Below are 20,151 nucleotides of genomic sequence, written 5' to 3' on the forward strand. Positions count from 1 at the left end.
TACCCTTAGACTCCAGACATTGGGGATAGTTTTATAGAAATGACTTTGGAATATATAATGAAAAACAAAACAAAACAATCTCAGTTCATAATAGCAACATGGAATTAAAACATACTTAGGAAATAAATATGCAGAACCCGGATGAAGAAAACAAATTACAGAGAGACTTTAAAGTAGTCTAACAAATGGAGAGGCAGATTACAATGCTGGTTGGAATGAAACTTCATCGTAAAGATAAGAGTCCTCCCCCAAATGATCTATGCAATGCATTTCTAATAGAAATAAGAATCAACAAGAACTTAAAATGATCCTAACATTCATTAGTAAGACAGATTAAGAAAAATGTTTGAAAATTAGTAGAAATTAAAAGAGGGGACTTGCACTGTTGTACATCAAAAGCCACTGTAAAGTTATTCTAATTGAAATGCTATTGGTACTGCCAAAATAATCTGCAGCAAGATTAAAGCAACAGAATAAAATATACAGAAATAGACCATAGTAAGAGGAAGAATTGCCATTATGATTAAGGTGATATTTCAACCAAATTTAAGATATTTAAGAACCAAAAAAAGGGTTCTTAAACAATTATTTATCTGAAAAAACTGAAAATATATAATTACATTATTAATGTACTGTAAATTCCAAATGAATTAGAATAAAATGTAAAAAGAACATAAATGCAACCATGAAGATAACAAGGAACTTCTTCTTTTCTATAAAAAAAATTATAATAGAAATATTATTTACAGGTGCCTGGGTGGCTCAGTGGGTTAAGGCTCTGCGTTCGACTCAGGTCATGATCTCAGGGTCCTGGGAACAAGGCCGGCATCAGGCTCTCTTCTCAGCAGGGAGCCTGCTTCCTGCCCCCCCCCACCGCCTATCTCTCTGCCTACTTGTGATCTCTCTGTCAAATAAATAAAATAAAATTTTTAAAAAGAAAAAAATATTATTTACTTTAAATACTTTAAAATAAGTTTTCTGAATTAAAATAAAACCCAATCAAATACATGTAAAGGAAACAACAAACTAAGGGGAAATTTATAATATGCATGATGAAAGATTTATAGCCTTCATGTGTCACAAAAAGTTTTACTAATCAATAGGAAAAAATTAAAGCTACCAATAAGAAAAGTGATTTAAAAAAATGAAAGAAGAAATTCACAAAGGAAGAAATTCAATAACCTATGAATATATGAAAAAGTGAATATTATTGGCAGAGAAACACTAATAAAGAATCAAATGACGTTAGACTCAGGAGATACAGAATATGTTAGGAAATAGTCACTTTCATCTACTTTTGGTATTACATAAATCAGTACAAACTTTCTGTGGGTCAATTTGGCAATAAGTTTAAAAGCATAAGGACCATTTATTCTATTTGATCCAATAATTTCATTTCCATAATTTTATTCTACATTAAAAAATCAGAAACATACACACAAAATTATGTGCAAATTATTTTCATCAGTTATAATGTTAAAAAAGTGTAAACATGGAGTCCAATAATGTGAGACTTAATATATAAATCATGGTATACAGGTATAAAAATAATACATTGAAACTGTCTACATGTATGTTTTAGAAGTATATTTTATCACCTGAAATAGCCACAAGAAAGTCAAGAAGAAATCTGGTTACAAACAGTATATACCACATATTACTAAACAACTATGTTTACACAAATTTACTATGTCTGTGCCAGGGATTGGCCATCTGCAACCCAAAGGCCAATTTTGGCCCATGCCTATTTTTGTAAATAAAGTTTTATTGGCATACAGCCACACCCATTTGTTTATATATATCGTGTGTTTAGTTTTGGCTGGCAATGACAGGGAAGATTACTTGTGACCAAAACCATCTGTGTGAAAAGCCTAAAATATTTACTATCTGATACTTTACAAAAAAATCTGCAATTCCTGGTCTATGCATTCAAAAATATAGAAAGCAAGTAAACTGCATCTAAAATGTATTTATTTCTAGGATGGGAAATTTTAAATAATTTTTTTTCTTTTTTGTATTTTTCATATTTTCCAGAGAAAATTTTTATGATACATCATTTTGCAAAAATCTGACAACACAAGAATATGTCAACATTAACTATATGCTGTATGTTTGCAAAAAAGGTAGACATATTTCACAATATAAGTAACCATTTTATTTGGATGGATATAAGTATGAGTGATTTGCCTGCTTTTCTGACTCTTTTTTCTGTGTGTTTAATTTATTACAATGAACATATATATGTTACATACATAACTAGAATATACTTAAACATGCATTTTAATAAGGATCCTGGAATTCCTAATTCTGATTTTTTTTTCCTTCTGATTTCCAGGGGGATCTTCGTATTACATTCAACATCTTTTTCCTTTTTCACAACGCGAAGAAAACTTTTTGGAAGACTTTGATGATAGGGATTTTTAATGTTCCTGACTTTGAAGTATAAGTCAAGTCATAAATTATAGCAAACATCTGGGATCAGTTATCTGCAGTTTAAATCATTATACTTCAAAAGAAATAAATCCAGGAATGAAAAACATATAAAAGTAAAACCAAGGATCTCTTTTCCTGTGTTGTGCTCTGTTTTTTGGATCCTGATAGATTTACTCATGAGCACATTCAAACTCTCTGGGAACAACCCATTCCAATACCACACACTCTGTTCAGACCATCAAATTGTAGTGGAAAATAAAAAAGTCTTACCTGATCTCGCAAACCTTTCAGATCATGTTTTCAAAATTTAACGAAAAGAGCTCAAAAACAAACAAACAAAAACCTGTCTTGAACATGATGTGAAAGAAAGCATTATACAGGGGCGCCTGGGTGGCTCAGTGGGTTAAAGCCTCTGCCTTCAGCTCAGGTCATGATCCCAGGGTCCTGGGATGGAGCCCCGCATCTGGCTCTCTGCTTAGCAGGGATCCTGCTTCCCCTTCTCTCTCCCTGCCTGCCTTTCTGCCTACTTGTGATCTCTCTCTGTCAAATAAATAAAATCTTTAAAAAAAGAAAAAAGCCTTATACAAATGACTAGCTAATTGATTTCAGCAATCCATTAAAAGTGAGAGAGATTAGGTGATAGGTACAAAACAAAAACCCATATCACAGGGAAACAGAATGCTCAAGGTCATTACATTTGTTCGATCACCAGTCACATGTTCCAGTCAAGAGCCCAAAATGTGGCTTCTGCCTCAGACCTTGCTGTCTGTAAAAATGCTACCCTCCTTGGTGGTTGGGTTCATTTCTCAGCCACAAGCCCAAAACACAGCTGTGCCCAGGTCTAGATGCCTTTTTCTGAGAACTTCTTTGCATCAACTTCATGGTTGGCATGAAATTCCAGAAGAAAACACATGGATCCATCAATGACCAGCTTCCACTTCTAAACAATCTGAGATGGGCTTCTCTTGTCTTGAAAATTTCAGTGCTCCTTCTCCCAGCTCATGGTACTCCCAGCGGCCAGTGTGGAGATGCTTCCTCTGAAGGCTGTCTCATTTGCACCTTTGGGCAACCAGATTGGGCATATTTTTATCCACCATTGCCTTTCACCCTTGTGGTTCTTTGGTGGGGATATACCTTAAGGTCTGAATTTCTAAAGCAGTAGTGATAACTCTTTAGAAAAAGCTAACAAGAAAGAAATATATGCAATGCTCATATCAACAGAAATATATTTCTTTTATATCAAGGAAATAAGGTAATTATGACTCTCAGTGTCAAATTCTTCCTAGTTGAAATCAGAGATAGGGACCAGTAGATGACCTGGCACAGGTTCCTGTCTCTTAAAGCAGTTTCATCAACTTGTCTTGCCTGGAATTTCTAATGCCATTGGAATCTCTATCAGATCATTATTCTCTTCTATGACCCAGTCATAGGTCGAAGATCAAGAATTTTTGAGGCCTAGGTGGCCTTTAAAATTGCTATCTGTTCTCTCTGGGACAGCAGGAAAAATCTTTGGGGAGGTGTGGAAGTGGGCTTTCTGGGATTCTTCATTTTCCAAGACCGATATCCTTCCCTCTGTGGACCTTTTCCTGCCTCAGAGCCCCAGCCTGTCATTGCAGCATGCACTTCGGAGGCTCCCTCTGCTGGTTTCAGACAACATCTGGGGGCTACTCTGCTCACAGTCAAGACCAGAAGAAGCAGGGTGAGAAAGAAGAAACCCAGCCAACACCATCCCTTAATCCTACCTCTGAAGGTGGGCAATGAACACGAAAACATATGCCGTGAGCCTCTGGGCCAGGCTGGAGTGTTAACAGTCTTGCCTTTGCTTGGTATCCAGTCACTTCCCAGTCTTTTAAATCCTGAGGCAGCAGGGCCACTCACTGCCACTCCCTGCTTTCTGTGCAAGTCTGGAGCTTACCTTTTAGCCTCTAAAACTGGAACACTCTTCATTCATGGCAGTTATGAAGGAAGACTACTTTAAAGACAACAAAATGCAACTGCAAGAGGCTAATTCCTTGTATATGTACCTTCTCCAGCTTATAAAGCATCCAGTGTATTCATAGGATGCTTTCAGTGTATTCAAAGCATGGGTCATCGAGGGAGAGATGCACACTAAAAGAGTTAGTCCTTATGTTTGAAAATGAGGTCACCTTGAATTCTGTGTGAAGGTGAACGGGAACACTGTTGGTCTTGGTTTATCATTATTCAGATTTTAGACATTAATGCATATCTCCAGTCTGACTCAGTCAAGATAAAGAGAGGAGTAAGAATTTCCAGACTGAAAGTAGGGTCTTGGCAGGATTATGAATACTTTTTATTTTGCAAGTCAGTCTTTTAGTGGAATAGTTATTCAGTTTTTTTTTAACTAAAACATATACAATGCATCCTGGAGTAAACTTTTTTTTTCCCTTTATGTCCTCCTAGAGGGTGGGTTTTGAAAAGCAAGATAGAGCAACTTGTTTTATGAAATTAGAGATCCAACAGATATGGTCATGTTAGTGGGTGACAGAGGAGTAGCAATCCTATTTTAATAACTCCTTCCTGATTGTTTTAATATATTTTTTAAAAGATAATCATTTATTTGAGAGAGAGCAAGAACATGTGAGCAGAGGGAGGGGCAGAGGCAGAGGGAGAGAGAGAATCCCAAGCAGACTCCCCACTGAGTGTGGAGCTTGACAGAGTGCTCCCTCTCAGGACCCTGGGATCATGATCTGAGCAAAAATCAAATCAGATACTTAACTGACGAAGCCAGCCAGGCATATATATATCACCAACCTGCCATTATTTTCCAAATCTGTCTGAAATATTTAATTTTCACATGCCATTGCAATAACCTTTGCAAAAAAGAGACAACAGGCTGAAAATGGAGTCACTTGTGCTAAGCCCCACATCACCAAACTGAGCCATAATACCTAATGTAATTGCAGTGTCAGCCTTTCCCAGGAGGGGAATCTTAAACCAGCCAGTCGAGTTATCTGGTCAGCAATAGTGAGGTAATCTGTTTGATTACCACCAGAGGAAAATGACCTTGCCACAAACAATCTATTCTTTACTAGTAACTTCTTGTCCCACCTAATTCTGCCTGTAGAAGTCTTTTATTTTGTACAGATTTTCAGAACTACTTCATTTGCTAGATGGGATGCTGCTCCATATATGAATCATTGAATAAAGCCAATAAGATCATTAAGATTATTCAGTTGATTTTTTTTTTCATGCCTTCAATGGGGAAAAGAGAAATGAGGGAGAGACAGAAGAAGGGGAAGAACATCGAGAAGGAGGCACTATATCTTTTTAAAGAGAACAACTTTTTTCACTCTTATCCCATCCATGTTGTTATGTCCAGGGTAATGTCCAACAGTAATATGACTAGAGCAGACATTCTGCATCCAAATCTGTAAACAGATCTAACTAATCCCAGCTATCTCTAACTTACAGGTGATTGAATAAAACAATATTTTAAATTGGCGCTTAGAAATACTGTGAGAAAAAATGGTGCCTGGGTGGCTCCATCGTAACCATAACAGCAGACAACTCTTGATTTCCAGTCAGGTCATGATCTCAGAATCCTGGGATTGAACTCCACATTGGGCTCTACCCTTAAGGGGAAGATGGCTTGAGTATTCTCTCTCCCTCTGTCCCTCCCCCGACTCTCTCTCAAATAAATAAATGAATCTTCAAAAAAAGAAAAGAAATACTGTGAGACAGAAAAAAATCTTGGTTTCTTCCTTTCTTTCTCCCTTCATCCCTCTCTCCTTTTTTTCTTTCCTCCCTCCCTCCCTCCATCACTTCTTCCTTCCTTTTCTTCCTCCCTCCCTCTTTCCCTTTGTTCCCTCTTCCCTCATTACCTTCCTCTCTCCTTTTATTCCTTCTTTCCTCTCTCCCTCTCAGCCTTCCCTCCAACCTCTGTTCCTCCCTATCTTTGCTTTCTTATTCTCTTTTTTTTCTGATTGTAAATACAATAACAAAGGGGGAAAATCTTTACTTTTCTGTGAAATTGGACTAAATTCTGATCTCTTAAAAACTGGAAGTAGAATGGGGCAAAGCGAGACATGATACTAGGGCCCCAATGCTATACAAATTTTATATCTAAAATTTCCCATTACCTATAATCTTGCTTAAAATTTAAATTTTAACACCTTACACAAGCTATCCATTGGACTGAACCCCTGAAAAAATAAAGTTAAGAGTTATTATTTCCTGGAATCTATTGTCAATATTCAAATGTACCTGCTTAACAAATTCCTCATAGATTCAAATAAGAAATAAACATTCCTGGCCACCCTTTTTTTTTCCTTTTTCTTCTAATAATATTTATATAAACTTATAATGTACCAAGGAACCATAAATATTATTTATAACCATGTCCTTTATTATCAGATCTAATGGAAATAAGAAAAATTCTATTACATTAAACTAATTTTCCCTGTGAAAAACAGATCTGTGAAGAACATAAAAAAGATATGACCACTATCCAAGGTTTCATAGTCTAAATACCTTAGAAGTCTAGAAATGTTCTATTATAGGACATTATCTTGAAAAAATTATCTCTGATATCTCTTATCAAAGTAAAATGTTTTATAAGTTCTATATAGTTTTCTGAGAATTGATGTGTTTTAACTATTTTGAAATGTTTATTTTGCTGTTTAAAGCAAGTTCCTTCAAAATGGAGATGAAATAGAGAAAATGTTTGCCAGAACTTTCAATTAAATACAAAAAAAAATCTTTCTGAAAACATTTCTTGCCAAGTTACATATTCTTGCAACGAAGGAATTTCTAGACCAAGATTTTCAAAGAATAGCTATGCACTTCATGATGAATTGAATACCACCATAGAGAAAAGTCTTTGTTACGATTTTTTTTTTAAAGTTAAGATAGTGAACTAGCATTTTTTTTTTCATTAAGTCTACAGAATTGTGGCTCATTCTTAATGTTTGGATTTAAAAGACAGTATATGGTGCCAATTACCTACATTTCGGCTTTAATTTAAGGAAATTATTGGATTTGTTTTATAATTGAAATGAACCTATTTGTGAGTCAACACAACACTGTTTTTCTCCTGTTTACATTTAATCACAGATGCTGTGCACATTCAATTTTCCAAGTACTGACTTGGTAGATTTCCTTCCCAGTTGTATGTTTGTAGTAATTCTTGTAGATCATAGCCTATGCTAACTCAAAGGGTCAAGTGCGTTTTCCCTCAAACAAAAATAAGGAGCTTTTAACTGAATTTATTCCCGGAACTGATGTCTCCCGTTGCTCTTAGCCCCAGGGATCCTTCTCCTGTTGGAATCAATTGAAGTGTCACACATCAGAGTGAGAACAACGTGGCCTGGAGGATATTTAGGTCAGAACGCTGCCTATCAATCTGAATTGGGACTCTTAAGAGAAAACAGCTTTTAACTGTCTAACACTATATATTTGGAATGACTTCGATGCACAGAGATGTTTGTATTTAGGTGGGAAATGCATCCATTTTTGAAGCCCCTCCTCAATTAAAGAATACGTCTAAAAATATCTAGAACCTATTGTATCTGGGCCTTGTGGGTAGGGGACAGTCCTGCACGAAGAACTTAAAATTCTGAGCATAAAATTTGACAGTTGTGCAGCTAAACTGAGGTCTGAATTTCAGACTGTGCTTTAATAAAGCAATGATGTAATATATGAAACCACAGGGAATAGAGGAAAGTCATCCCATCTAAAAGGTAAACGGGCACAACACTGGTCCTGGGTCTGGAGGAAGAAGAAGAAGCATCCACAGATACCAGGGAAGCCCCATAGAGTGTGTATTGCTGGGCATGTTCAAACATGGGTGTGTTTACTCAGTCAATCAGGGGAAATGAGAGTAGATAGATGGTGATCAAATTGCTGAAATCTTTAACTATCATACTGAGAAGTTGGAACTTGGTAAAAAAATGACAGGACATCTAGTTTGTTGTTGTTTTTGTTTTGTTTTTTTTTTGTTTCTGTTTTCTGCAAAGAAACAGAATAATAAACATTGCTTATTGTTTACTTATTGTTTATTGTATTTTGTTTATATATTTATTGTTTATTGTTTAACATTTTTTAACTTCCATTGGCCAGGCATTCTACAAGGTATCTTGTATATAATATTTATTTTATCCTCACAAAAATCCAATGAGTAAGGACATACTTTGTTGACAAGGAATCTGAGCTTCAGTTTCACTAGCATGCTGGGGCTGACACTGTTGGTTCCTATTTGCAACATTTTTCATTGCCCACCACCATGACAGAGGCTTCAAAAACTAGAAATTGTCCTTCCCATCCTCTCTGGAAGGCTAGAGGTCTCCATGGGCCACAGTTCTCGCCAATAGGAACATAAAGGGAAATCTGTTAGGAAGCTTCAAGAAAACTTTAGGATTGCTTCTTTAAAAAACAACCAAACCCAGGTTGCTGGGGGATTGTGAGGCGGGATAGGGTGGCTGGGTTATGGACACTGGGGAGGGTATGTGCTATGATGAGTACTGTAAAGTGTGTAAGACTGATGATTCACAGACCTGTACCCTTGAAGCAAATAATACATTATGTGTTAATTAAAAAAAAAAAAAAACAAGACTTGCTGGCTCTGCCCCTACCTCTTCTTATCCACAACGTGGGGATCATACTGCCAAGTGGGAAAATATGGTGAAGCCACAGTACCTCCTAAGTGCACTACTGGAAGAATATCCCTGAGGTCTTGGGGTAGAAGACCGCAAACCAAACTAAGACGCTTGAATCACACAGAGAGTTAAATAAATCTAAAACCTATAGTGAGAAGCAAGGGGAAGGAGAAGGGTAAGAAAAGGATTCCCTAGTCCTGTGTTAGGATACAATGCTCACCTAGCCTCTATTTGCTACATAGGCCTCGATGCCACACTGAGTTCAGCGAAAGCAAGAGGTCTCTACTGTGGGAGTAGAAGGAAGGCAAGGAGTCTCTACCAACAGAAGGTGCCTGAAGTCAACACGTGTTGCTCAGTTACAGTCATGCAGTGGTGCCCCTGATCACAGTATCATTCACCAATACCCTGAACAGCAGCCATGCATCTTATGTACCCACCATGGGTAAAGAATATATGGGTTAGAATGGGTGTCACCAATGGGGGGCTCATTTAGGAGCAACCTAGCTTTCAAACCAGACATAACATCATTAATACCTTGTGCATATTTAAGATTTAGATGATTTTTCTTTATCTATCTATAGGTAACATCCTTCTTTGTTCTACTGCAACACATAAATGTTCCATGTATTGTATATCTAATGTCTCTTATGGATTAGTAACTTAAAATCTATACATCTTATAATTTGTGACTATGATTCATAACTTACTTGCTTAAAACATATACTTAAAACTTCTTGTGAGTTATATTCATTTATTTGCTTTTTTCATCCTCTATTGAAGAATTAAATATACTCTATTAATACAGCACATACTCCTTATAGATGCCAAATTACAAGATAGTTTTTTTTGTAACCGTATAGCTACAGATGTAGAGTAGAGAAAAACCTGTAGGAATGGAGTGGCAAGACAGAGTCTTTGATACCCTCCAGTTAAACCAGAGCCAGAAACCATCTACTTCTAGACTTATTTTAATGTGCAAAATATAAGATACTATTGAATTAAGCCACTGTTCATATGAGATTTCATGTGCACTTAAATGCCTCCTGATTAGATTCCTTGTCACCATTCATTCAACAAATATTTGAAGACCTGTTGTAAATCAGATACTATTTAAGAAATTTGAGATAGAATGGTAAAAGTGGTCTATTTTTTAAAATTTATTTCTAGTGAAGGGAGAGAGATAATTTCGTAAAAGGTTAAGTTTTGGATTTTTCATTCTGGCTATGACAAAGTAACTGGTCTCAATTTGCCCCCTTCCTGTCGTCAACTAAAAAAGTCAGCAAAATATATGAAATAGAGTGTTCAGACATGAGAGAAAAGTAAGGACAAGATTGTGATCCTTGAGGGGAGAAAAACAAATGATAGGGGCTGATAGTCAATTCTGATTTCTACCTAGAGGCAGACCACGGTGCAAAAGGAGAAAACCAAGATGAGTCCGATGGAACAGCTGAGCTGGGAAGATAAGGATAAAAACTTGGGAGACTTGGTCAGCTCCAGTTTGCTTGGCAGAGGAATTCCTGACATAAAGGATCTATGTCAAAAACAAAAAAAAAAAAAAAAAAGCTCAGAGGTCTGGGAGTGAGGTCTCTTTGAGGCTTGAGATTCAACAAAGCTGGGCAAAGAATAACCACCAAGGAAAACAGAATTCCAGGATAACTACACATTGAACAACACTAGAACTTGCAAGGGCCTGGGAAATGTTGGAGTTAGGATCAACGAGAGAAGAGAGCTCATTGAATAACTAGAGACATTCAGTAGGGACACCAAAAGACTTTTACCTTAGTAGTAAAGATAAATTAGAGGATTAGAATCAATTCTAAACCTTCCTAAACAAAACTTAAAACCAGTTTTCAAATTATCAAGCTATTTGGCATGTTAATTTAGTGGCATGTTAATTTAGTGCCAGCAGGCACAAAACCCAGCACTCCTTAAAGGAAAACAACCTAACCTTGTTAATCAACAATGTAATATTCAGCAACCAATCAAATATTAGTAGACATGCAAAGATGCAGAAAAATATGACCCATCATTGGAAGAAAAAACTGTCAGGATGCCTGGGTGGTTCAGCTAGTTAAGGGTTTGCCTTCAGCTCAGGTCATGATCCCGGGGCATGGAATTGAGCCCAGCGTTGGGCTCTCTGCTCAACAGGGACCCTGCTTCTCCCTCTCCCTCAGCCAGCAGCTTCCCTTGCTTGTGCTCACTTTCTTTCTGTCTCTCTCTGACAAATAAATAAATGAACTCTTTAAAAAAAACAAAGAGAGAGAGAAAGAAAAAATTGTCAATATAGACAAATCTGTAGGGTGTCTGGGTGGCTCAGTTGGTTAAGCAACTGCCTTTGGTTCAGGTCATGATCCTGGAGTCCTGGGATCAAGTCCCACATCTGGCTTCCAGCTCCACAGGGAGTCTGCTTCTCCCTCTGAACTTCTTCCCTCTCATGCTCTCTCTCTCAAATAAATGAATAAAATCTTAAAAACAAAAACAAATCTGTAATTGACAAACATGATTGAATTTGCAGACAAGTTTAAAAGAGTTATTACAAATATATTCAAATATATAAGTAAAAATATAAGCATAATAAACAAATTAATAATATAAAAAGAATCAAATGGAATTTCTACAGCTGAAAAATCACAATATCTGAAGTTAAAATGTATTTCAACAAGAAATTAAAAATGAAGTTAGTGAATTTATAAACATGACATTAGAAACTTTCCAAACAAACAGAGAAAAAAGGATGAAATGAATCAACAGAATTCAGTGATACATGGGATAATACAAAGCCATCTATGAATATAAAAAGAGTTCCAGAAACAGAAAGGAACAGAAGAAATATTTAAAGAAATATTTCCAATGATTTTCCATATTAGATTAAAAATATCCATTGACAAATCCAAGATAATTGAAAAACACTAAATAGAATAAACAAATTAAATCACACTAAGGCACATTATAATCCATTTGCTGAAAATCAATAATAAAAAGAAATCAAAAGTACTTCATATAAATGTACAAAAATAAAAATTATCACTGACTTTTCACCAAAACCAATCCAGAATATGATAGAATAACAATTTTAAGGTACAGTTGATCCTTGAACAGCATGATTTGAACTGCATGGATCCACTTACATGTGGTTTTTTTTTTTAATATTTATATTGAATACAATACTGTAAATGTGTTTTCTCTTTCTTATGGTTTTCTTAATATTTTCTATTCCTTTACTTACTTTATTGTTAGAATACAGTATCTAATACACATAACATCCAAAATGTGTGTTGCATTGGTTATCCATAAGGCTTTCTCAACAGTAGGTTATTAGTAGCTAAATCTGGGGGGAGTCAAAGTTATATCCAGATTTTCAAATGTGGGGGGCAATCAGTATACCTAACAACCACATTATTCAAGGGCCAACTGTACGGCAAAACAGAAAAACTGTTACTCTAGGAATCTATATGCAAAGGAAACGTTCCTTAAAAACAAAGGTGAAATAAACACATTTCAAACAGAAGCTAATATAACTCATTGCTAGGATACTTGCTTTACAAAAAATGTTAAAACATGTTCTTCAGGATGAAGAAAAATAATACCAGATGGAAATTCAGATCTATACAAGGGAATAAATGCCCAGAGATATGGTAAATCTGTAAGTACATAAAACAGATTTTTATTCTTTTAAGTTTTTAAAAAAATAGTTGACTGTTAAAAGCCAAAAGTAGTAAATATATATTATATGGTCTATTATATATATTACCACAAGGAAAGAACAAAGATTGTAGGGTTCTTGCATTTTATATGTAGTGGTATAATGTTAATTTACAGTAGACCATGGTAAGTCAAAGATGCAAAGAGTAACCACAAAAAGAAAGTAAGCCCCCCAAATGCTTAATTAATCTGAAAGAAGTCAGTGTGACCAATAAATCTAGGGTCTTGAAGTGAATCTCATTGAGTTATTAATCTTAATAAGTAAGTTGTTTAGTTGGTTCACTGTCTTACCTCCTACAGGCAGATATTTCTAGAGTGAGTAGCCATGTTGTTTTTTCAATATAGGGACATGGAAGTATATGCACTCCAAGTACTGTTTCACAAACAAAGACAAGGAATTTTGATGATTCACTTCTCCCTGATTCAGACCCAACTGTCTGACTATTAAAGAACCATATTTCCCACTATATTTTGTAGTTCCTTGATGATATCATCATAACTTGGATTTTCGTTTTGGAATAAATTACTCGAGAAGTACATTGACAGTGGGGAATCTTGTGTCTGCTATTTCCACTCCAAATTATGTGGATTTAGAAACTAATTTTTATGCCCAGCTCCCTTATTTCTTTGGCATTCTGGAGGAATGTGGGACTCAGAGGTTCATATTTTGATTAAGGCGACCAACATTCTATGATCACAACTTTCAATCAGTTAATTCATTTCCATTTTAGGTACATCTAAAAAGTGCAGCATTACACTAATGTCTTAATGCAAAGACAATGATGTGAACAGAATCTTAAACTCAGTTTTAATGGCTTCTGAGATTATGATATAAAACTAATCTTTATGCTCTCTATTTACAATTACCTAAAGGACAAGACTTATATTTTATTAATCTCTATTTCCTTTGCATTTAGCACACATTTTGCCACACCGGGGAAATTCAGTAACTTCTATATTAAATTTTAATTAAGTAAGATAGATTAATTGGGACTGAAAATCAAGTGAACATTTTATCATTGCTCACTGGTAACATTTTTCAGTCCAGAAAAAAATTCTGTTGCCAAGAGGACTTTCTGTAAGGAGCTAATATTAAATTGTAGCCTTGACTGTGTTAGAACCCATGAACGAATTCCATTTATTAGGGATAAAACACTTGACTACACAAGGTATGCCATTATTCATACATATGATTAGGAAGTGAGAATACATGACATCATCATTCATAAAAACACAACCACACTACGTCTATCATCTATAGAAATCCATGGTGTGGCATTTATCTAGTGGTCAAACAAGTTGATCAATATCTGTAATAATCTGAAAGGACGTAGCAGCAGAAGAAACATGAGGTAAAGGTATTTGTATCTTGTGCTAATTTGTATGTTTTAATGGTTTCTTTCATGCCAAACAGTACTTTGAATTCTTAAGCCTAATTCAAAAATTTTCTAGCCTTCCATATTATGTTCTTCACTCCTTCCCCACCTCGCAATTCCCAAGTAATTGCGAATTCAGAGAAAATAACCTGAGCACACAATTCTTGTCTTAAATTATGTGAGATCATATTTCCTCATTATAGTAATTTGAGTCAGAAATCTGTTGAATCTTAATTTACTGTGCAAAAAGCATTTCAGTTCCACAGATGGAAATCAACTAACAGAATAACTTTCTCTCTCTTTCATTACTTGTTTACAAGGTTATGAATGAAATTCTATATGTTGACATAATTCATTAAAGCAACCTTGCTATTTTTGCTTCTGAATTAGAAGCAGCTCCTGACTTAGCAGTGGATTTATACTCAAATGACCAGAAAAATTGCTGGAGACTTCTGGAAAAAAATATAGTCATTAGTGAATAAATACAATCTCAGAAAAATGACATTGGAGGGATTCCTTCCATGACGATCTTCTAAGGATTTTCCTATCAGAAAAATCAGTGAAATTTAAGACTGATAGGATGTGTTTTCCAGTGTTTGAACAATTAAAACAGAAATAGAAGACTATATTCAGCGTAATGTCTAGGCTTAAGGCATTTTGTTTTTAGCGAAGACATTTTCTCATTAGAAAAAAAAATCTATTCAGGTAAGGGAAAAAAATGGACTTCATTGTGGAAGTTTTCAGTTATTTACTGCAGAACGTAACAGTTTGGATGAATTATGTATTTTCTTCCCCTCTCTATATTGTGAGTGTTCTGTTGTTTATTACAAAGAAAGTGTTCATGGTGTTTCTACTATAAGAAATATATCTCCATGGTTTATGCAAAAGACTCAGCAACATCTTTTTTCATTCTTAGAGCATGAGTAAGCTGGTGGCTGTTAACAGGAATTATTGAATTTAATTTGAACACCCTGTTTTGTGTGTGTGTGTGTGTTTCCAATGCAAAAAGGTATCTTTATTAAAGCATAGGGACAGGACAGCCTGTTATTTTTAAGAGCATATTCCAGTCTTGCAGAAAGAGCACATTAGGAAACCATAAGTTCTGGGATGTTTCTCTTGTGTCCTGCACCATGTCCTCTTCTATTTGAAGTAAGCTGAAGGGGCAAGTGGAAAGAGACAGAGCCCACAGATGGCAAATCTTTGAAAATAGCTCTGATCTTGTGTGGTTTTTCTCAGAGCCTCTATTTCACCTGGAAGACCTGACTGTACTCTAAAAATATCAATTCCAGAAAAATCTCTAACCATCAGCTGCAACTTTTTCCGAGTTTTGGATCCACTCTTCTAAACCGCACCGCCCCCCCCCTTTTTTTTGGCATTTACCTATTCTCATCATTTAAAAAAAAAAGGCAACAGAAATAAAGAACTTCTATTTCAGAATGTAAGTAGGGGGGAAATCAACAACAACTATATAACTGAGTATGTGGGGGTTAGACGCTTTTAGAAAGACTTCTATTCTAGGCATTTCTAGTTGGACAGAAATTTAAAAAGTAACTGTATGAAAGAAGTGAGCTCCAGAGCAGGGGAACTGTTTAACAACTGAAGTCCCCTACTCACAAAGAAAATTCTGCAGGAGTAAAACTCCATTCTTTAAACCATTAGCTGTTGGGGTTCTCAGTTGCAACAGTATTGAGCAGGAACTATGTACTAGGGTTTTACAAAGCAAGTTAAATACACTTAAAATTAAATGTTAGGTAATGAAAATTTTTTCCTTGGTATAATCCTAAAACCACTCATAGAAGAAAAACTTTTCTCACCCCTTAATTTCTACATTTTTTTCTAAGACTGAAACTTAAAAATTAATAAACCTATAAAATGAAATCCAACATTTAATCCAGAAGAGCTCTGGATATCTTGGTGTGCAAATATATAATTCTTTGGGTAAGTAGAAATAACTTTTCAATTTATTCTTTTTCAAACTAAAATTGAAAGAAAGCTCTCATACAAGGTAGCCCAGACACATTAAAGGGAAGATATTTTCACCTACCAAAATCAGTAGGAGGTATTTTCTGTGAGTTTGACATTTTTTAAGCCTTCAAGATGCAACATGAGCCATGTATGGACTTAAAGGTCTTGATTATTTCCAAAAATTTTTTCCAGTACTCTGACTATATGGTTAATGGCACCGAACTCATTAACTATTAATTGAGAAAAGACTGAGTGTTCTATCATTGTGCTGGGGTCCATATGGGTGTTTGCCTAAATTGTGGCTATACCATTTTCTTAACTGGAAAGTCTTATTAACTTCTTCGAGCTCTGGTATCATTTATAAAATGGGTATGTTAAGAACAGTGCCTGTTTTGTAAGGTTGTCATAATAATGATGTAATGATGTTATGAATTAATGTACATTCTCTGACATTTAAACAGGGTTCAATAACTATTATCTACTAGGAAAGGTAAATTCCCTAGTTAGGTGCTAGGGATCCCATCACTTTTTTTGAATTTTTTAATGGTGATACTCAAAACAGGTATGGTTTGGGGAACTATGAAAATAAGAGTGTGGTAATGAACTAAATGGGGATGGGAAAAAGGAGAAAAATGACAAAGACAGATTAGAAAATTTTATGTGAACTCAGAAATCTTCCTTCCACTGTTGACCACAGTCTATCTCAGTGTTTGAGCATGGGAATTGGGGCTATTCGTTCTCCGTGTAGAGGAACAGAAGTGCCTTTAAATGTTTACTATAATCATGGAAATTATGAACAGTCTTAACTTTCACAATCTCCTCTACCTCTATAATTTTTCTAAGTCACAAAACATATATAATGCTTTTGTTCATACAAAAGGGCTTATAATTCACAAAGCAGAAGCAGATTTGTACACTTGTGTATATATCCTTGAATCTGTCCATGCCCTGAGAATATGATTCTTAGGAGGTATGACAGTTGCATACATGAGCTTCGAGCCCTGGTTCAGTTATGTATGAGTATATAGGTCACAGCAACATACGACCCTTTTAGGCATTCTGCAGGAGGCCCAGACCCTTCTCAGGGCTGTTACTAGGGATGCCACTATCCTTCTATGCTAGCAAGTTCCTTGTGAGCTAGTCCAATGGCCTTCAAACATTTTTATTATTCATTGTGATGAGTTCCCTTGTACATTATAATCAAAGAAAAGTGTCACTGCATAACAAAGACTGGAATAATAGTTTGAAAGATTTTGTCCAAATATATGCAGATTTGTACTCACTTAAACTGACAACTAGTAAGTACCCAGGAAATTCATTATGCTAGATGGTCTACCTGGAATTCTTGATCTGAACACAAAGATAATTTCCAAAATGTCATATTATACCACCGTATAATGGGCCACCTCTGTTGCTAGTTGAATGGTACATGCGATCTGAAAAAAATCTCTTCTAGAGAACGTAACAGCATATTTCAACTAGCCTTTATGACCTGCTACTCTTTAGCTTCTGTAATGAGTACATCCAAGTGAGAGCGACTTGGCAGCAGGAAGAAAGCTAATTAAACACTTTTCAGGTCATATTATTGAAAATGAGGCCGTCTGGTTGACTGTCACCGTGGGCATTACACAGTACTAGTGTCTCTGAACACAAAGTATGGAAAACATAGGATTAAAATGCCAGACTTGATATCCAAACAATTTTCTCGCCATTCCACATGTAAGGAGAAAGGTTATCACTTGACCTGAACATCATCTTAAAAAGAATAACATGTAAATCTTGCTGTTAAAATATTCTGTTGAAAAAGGGGTCCCTGGGTGGCTCGGTTGGTTAAGCATCTGCCTTCAGTTCAGGTCATGATCTCAGGGTCCTGGGATCAAACTCTGTGTTGCTCCCTGCTCAGTGGGAGTCTGCTTCTTTGCTTCTCTCTGCCACTGCCCGCCCCCGCACCCCCTCATGAGCACTCTCGCTCAAATACTCTCAAAGAAATAAAAAAAAAATCTTTTCAAAAAATATTCCATTGAGATACTCTATGAATTCAGATGTTCAAATTTGCCCATATAGCAACTAAGCTCCTCAGTTGTAAACAATAAAAACAGACTGGCTGACGAAGCATTTAAAAAAAAAATGCTTATTAAAAGATATTGAATAGCACATAGGATTGTGGGGAAGACTGGAGGATATCATTTTGGCTAAGCTATCAAGAAAACGTGTGTACTCTTGCAGAATCAGCCCAGGGAGGAAACTCCACTGAGTGTACTGTGCTGGTTCTTAGAGCTGCTATTTCTTACCACCATGCTACCAAACACCCCTGCACCCCTGGCCCCTGAAAGCTGGTGCTCCGGCTATAGAAGGGCTCCTCAGGGAGTCACTTTCATTAGATTGTTCACTTCAAAATGGAAATCTCCGAAAGAAACTCTGATTGACTAAGCTTGGGGAACAGACCTTCCCTGTAGATGGAAGTTACATATTGTGGGGTCCCACTTTGGAGAGTCTGGACTACAGCCTAAAAGATACTGCAGACCGAAAAATCAGACCCAATAATTACAGAGACCATATAATTTATCGTGCACATCAGAATGCTTTTCAGAATGAAAGAGGTTGTGCTATTAAATAATGGATTCCAGGGAAAGAGGTATAAACTGTGGCACTTTAAAGAGAATATGGTATTTCATTACAGTGACCAAGTTTTCATCCCCAGGCTGTGCTCTCAGTGCCACCACGAGGTTTTGCTATGCGTCTGCTTGGCTGTGCTGTTCCCAGATAGGAGGCTGCCTCTCCAAGGGCTGCTATGAGAAGCCAACCAAAAATGCCGGGCTGTCACCTGATATGGGAACAGGAGGGAATCTTTTCTGCCTCCCACAGAGATCCGGGTTCTCACCTAGGTGTGGTTGGCTCTGTGATATGTGCTGAGCTTCTCCACCGGGCTCTCCAAATAATGCATAGTAATGTGCACTAATCAAAAACACTTCCAGAGATGCTGGGATAAAGCCACTTTTCTAATTGTATGGCGAATCCAACCTGTAGCTTGTCTGAAGTTTGGAGAAACATGTGCTCCCTTTAATATTTTATATATCTGTATTAATTATTTAGCTTCTATTGAGATAAGAACATTGGCTATAAATGGAACAGATTGGGGATTAAGCCTAACTTCTGGTCCACAGATGAGGCATTGCTGGAACCATAAACTCCAGCACCGCATTGGGAAAGGAGGCCATTATAGGCCTGCGTGAGAAACAGCGTTTTGTGATGCTGAAATGTTCTCCAGATAATCTGGATGCTTTAAAACCTTAAGACAAAGGTTCTTTTTAAATAACTGATTTCTTGGGGTGCCTGGATGGCTCAGTTGGTTAAACATCTGCCTTAAGCTCAGGTCATGATTTCAGGGTCCTGGGATGGAGCTCCCTGTCATCAGGCTCCTTGCTCGGTGGGGCAACTTCTCCCTTGCTCTCTGCCCTTCCCCCACTCATGCTCTCTGTCTCTCTCTCTCTCTCAAATAAATAAGATCTTTTTTTAAAAAATGACTGATTTCTTAAAGTTTATGTAATTGTTTATCTTATTTTTTGACTTATTCAGCTTTGAAAATTACTGTGAAGATTTCTCCAAAGCTCCTAGTTTTGTTGCTGAATTTTATTACTCTGTCTTCATTTTAACATCTACTATGTGGCTACTTTGTCAGATAGTTTCAAGGGACAAAGTAATGAATAGCACATGTTCCTCGTCTCTCAGTCTACTGGAGAGAGGGACATGTCAACAAACAGGCACTATAATGTCACAGGTGACTTGACTTTGAACCGAATAGTATTCAACCATACTCATAATTGAATCTTTGGGGAGAAAAACCACATGCATTTTAAACTATATGGACAAAAGATGGAAAACACAACCACATTAAGCCTTTTTTCCTAATCTCTGTAAATAATAATCTTCAGTACAAAAATATACACAAATGGCTATAATTTTTCATAAAATTTTTAAAAAATGAAATAACTAAAAATACCACTGCATTTCTAAAGCACAGATGTGCCCATTTTTGCAAAGAATTTATGATCCTTGTCCTT

Source organism: Meles meles, chromosome 1 (genome assembly GCF_922984935.1).
Source record: "Meles meles chromosome 1, mMelMel3.1 paternal haplotype, whole genome shotgun sequence".
Lineage (NCBI taxonomy): Eukaryota > Metazoa > Chordata > Mammalia > Carnivora > Mustelidae > Meles > Meles meles.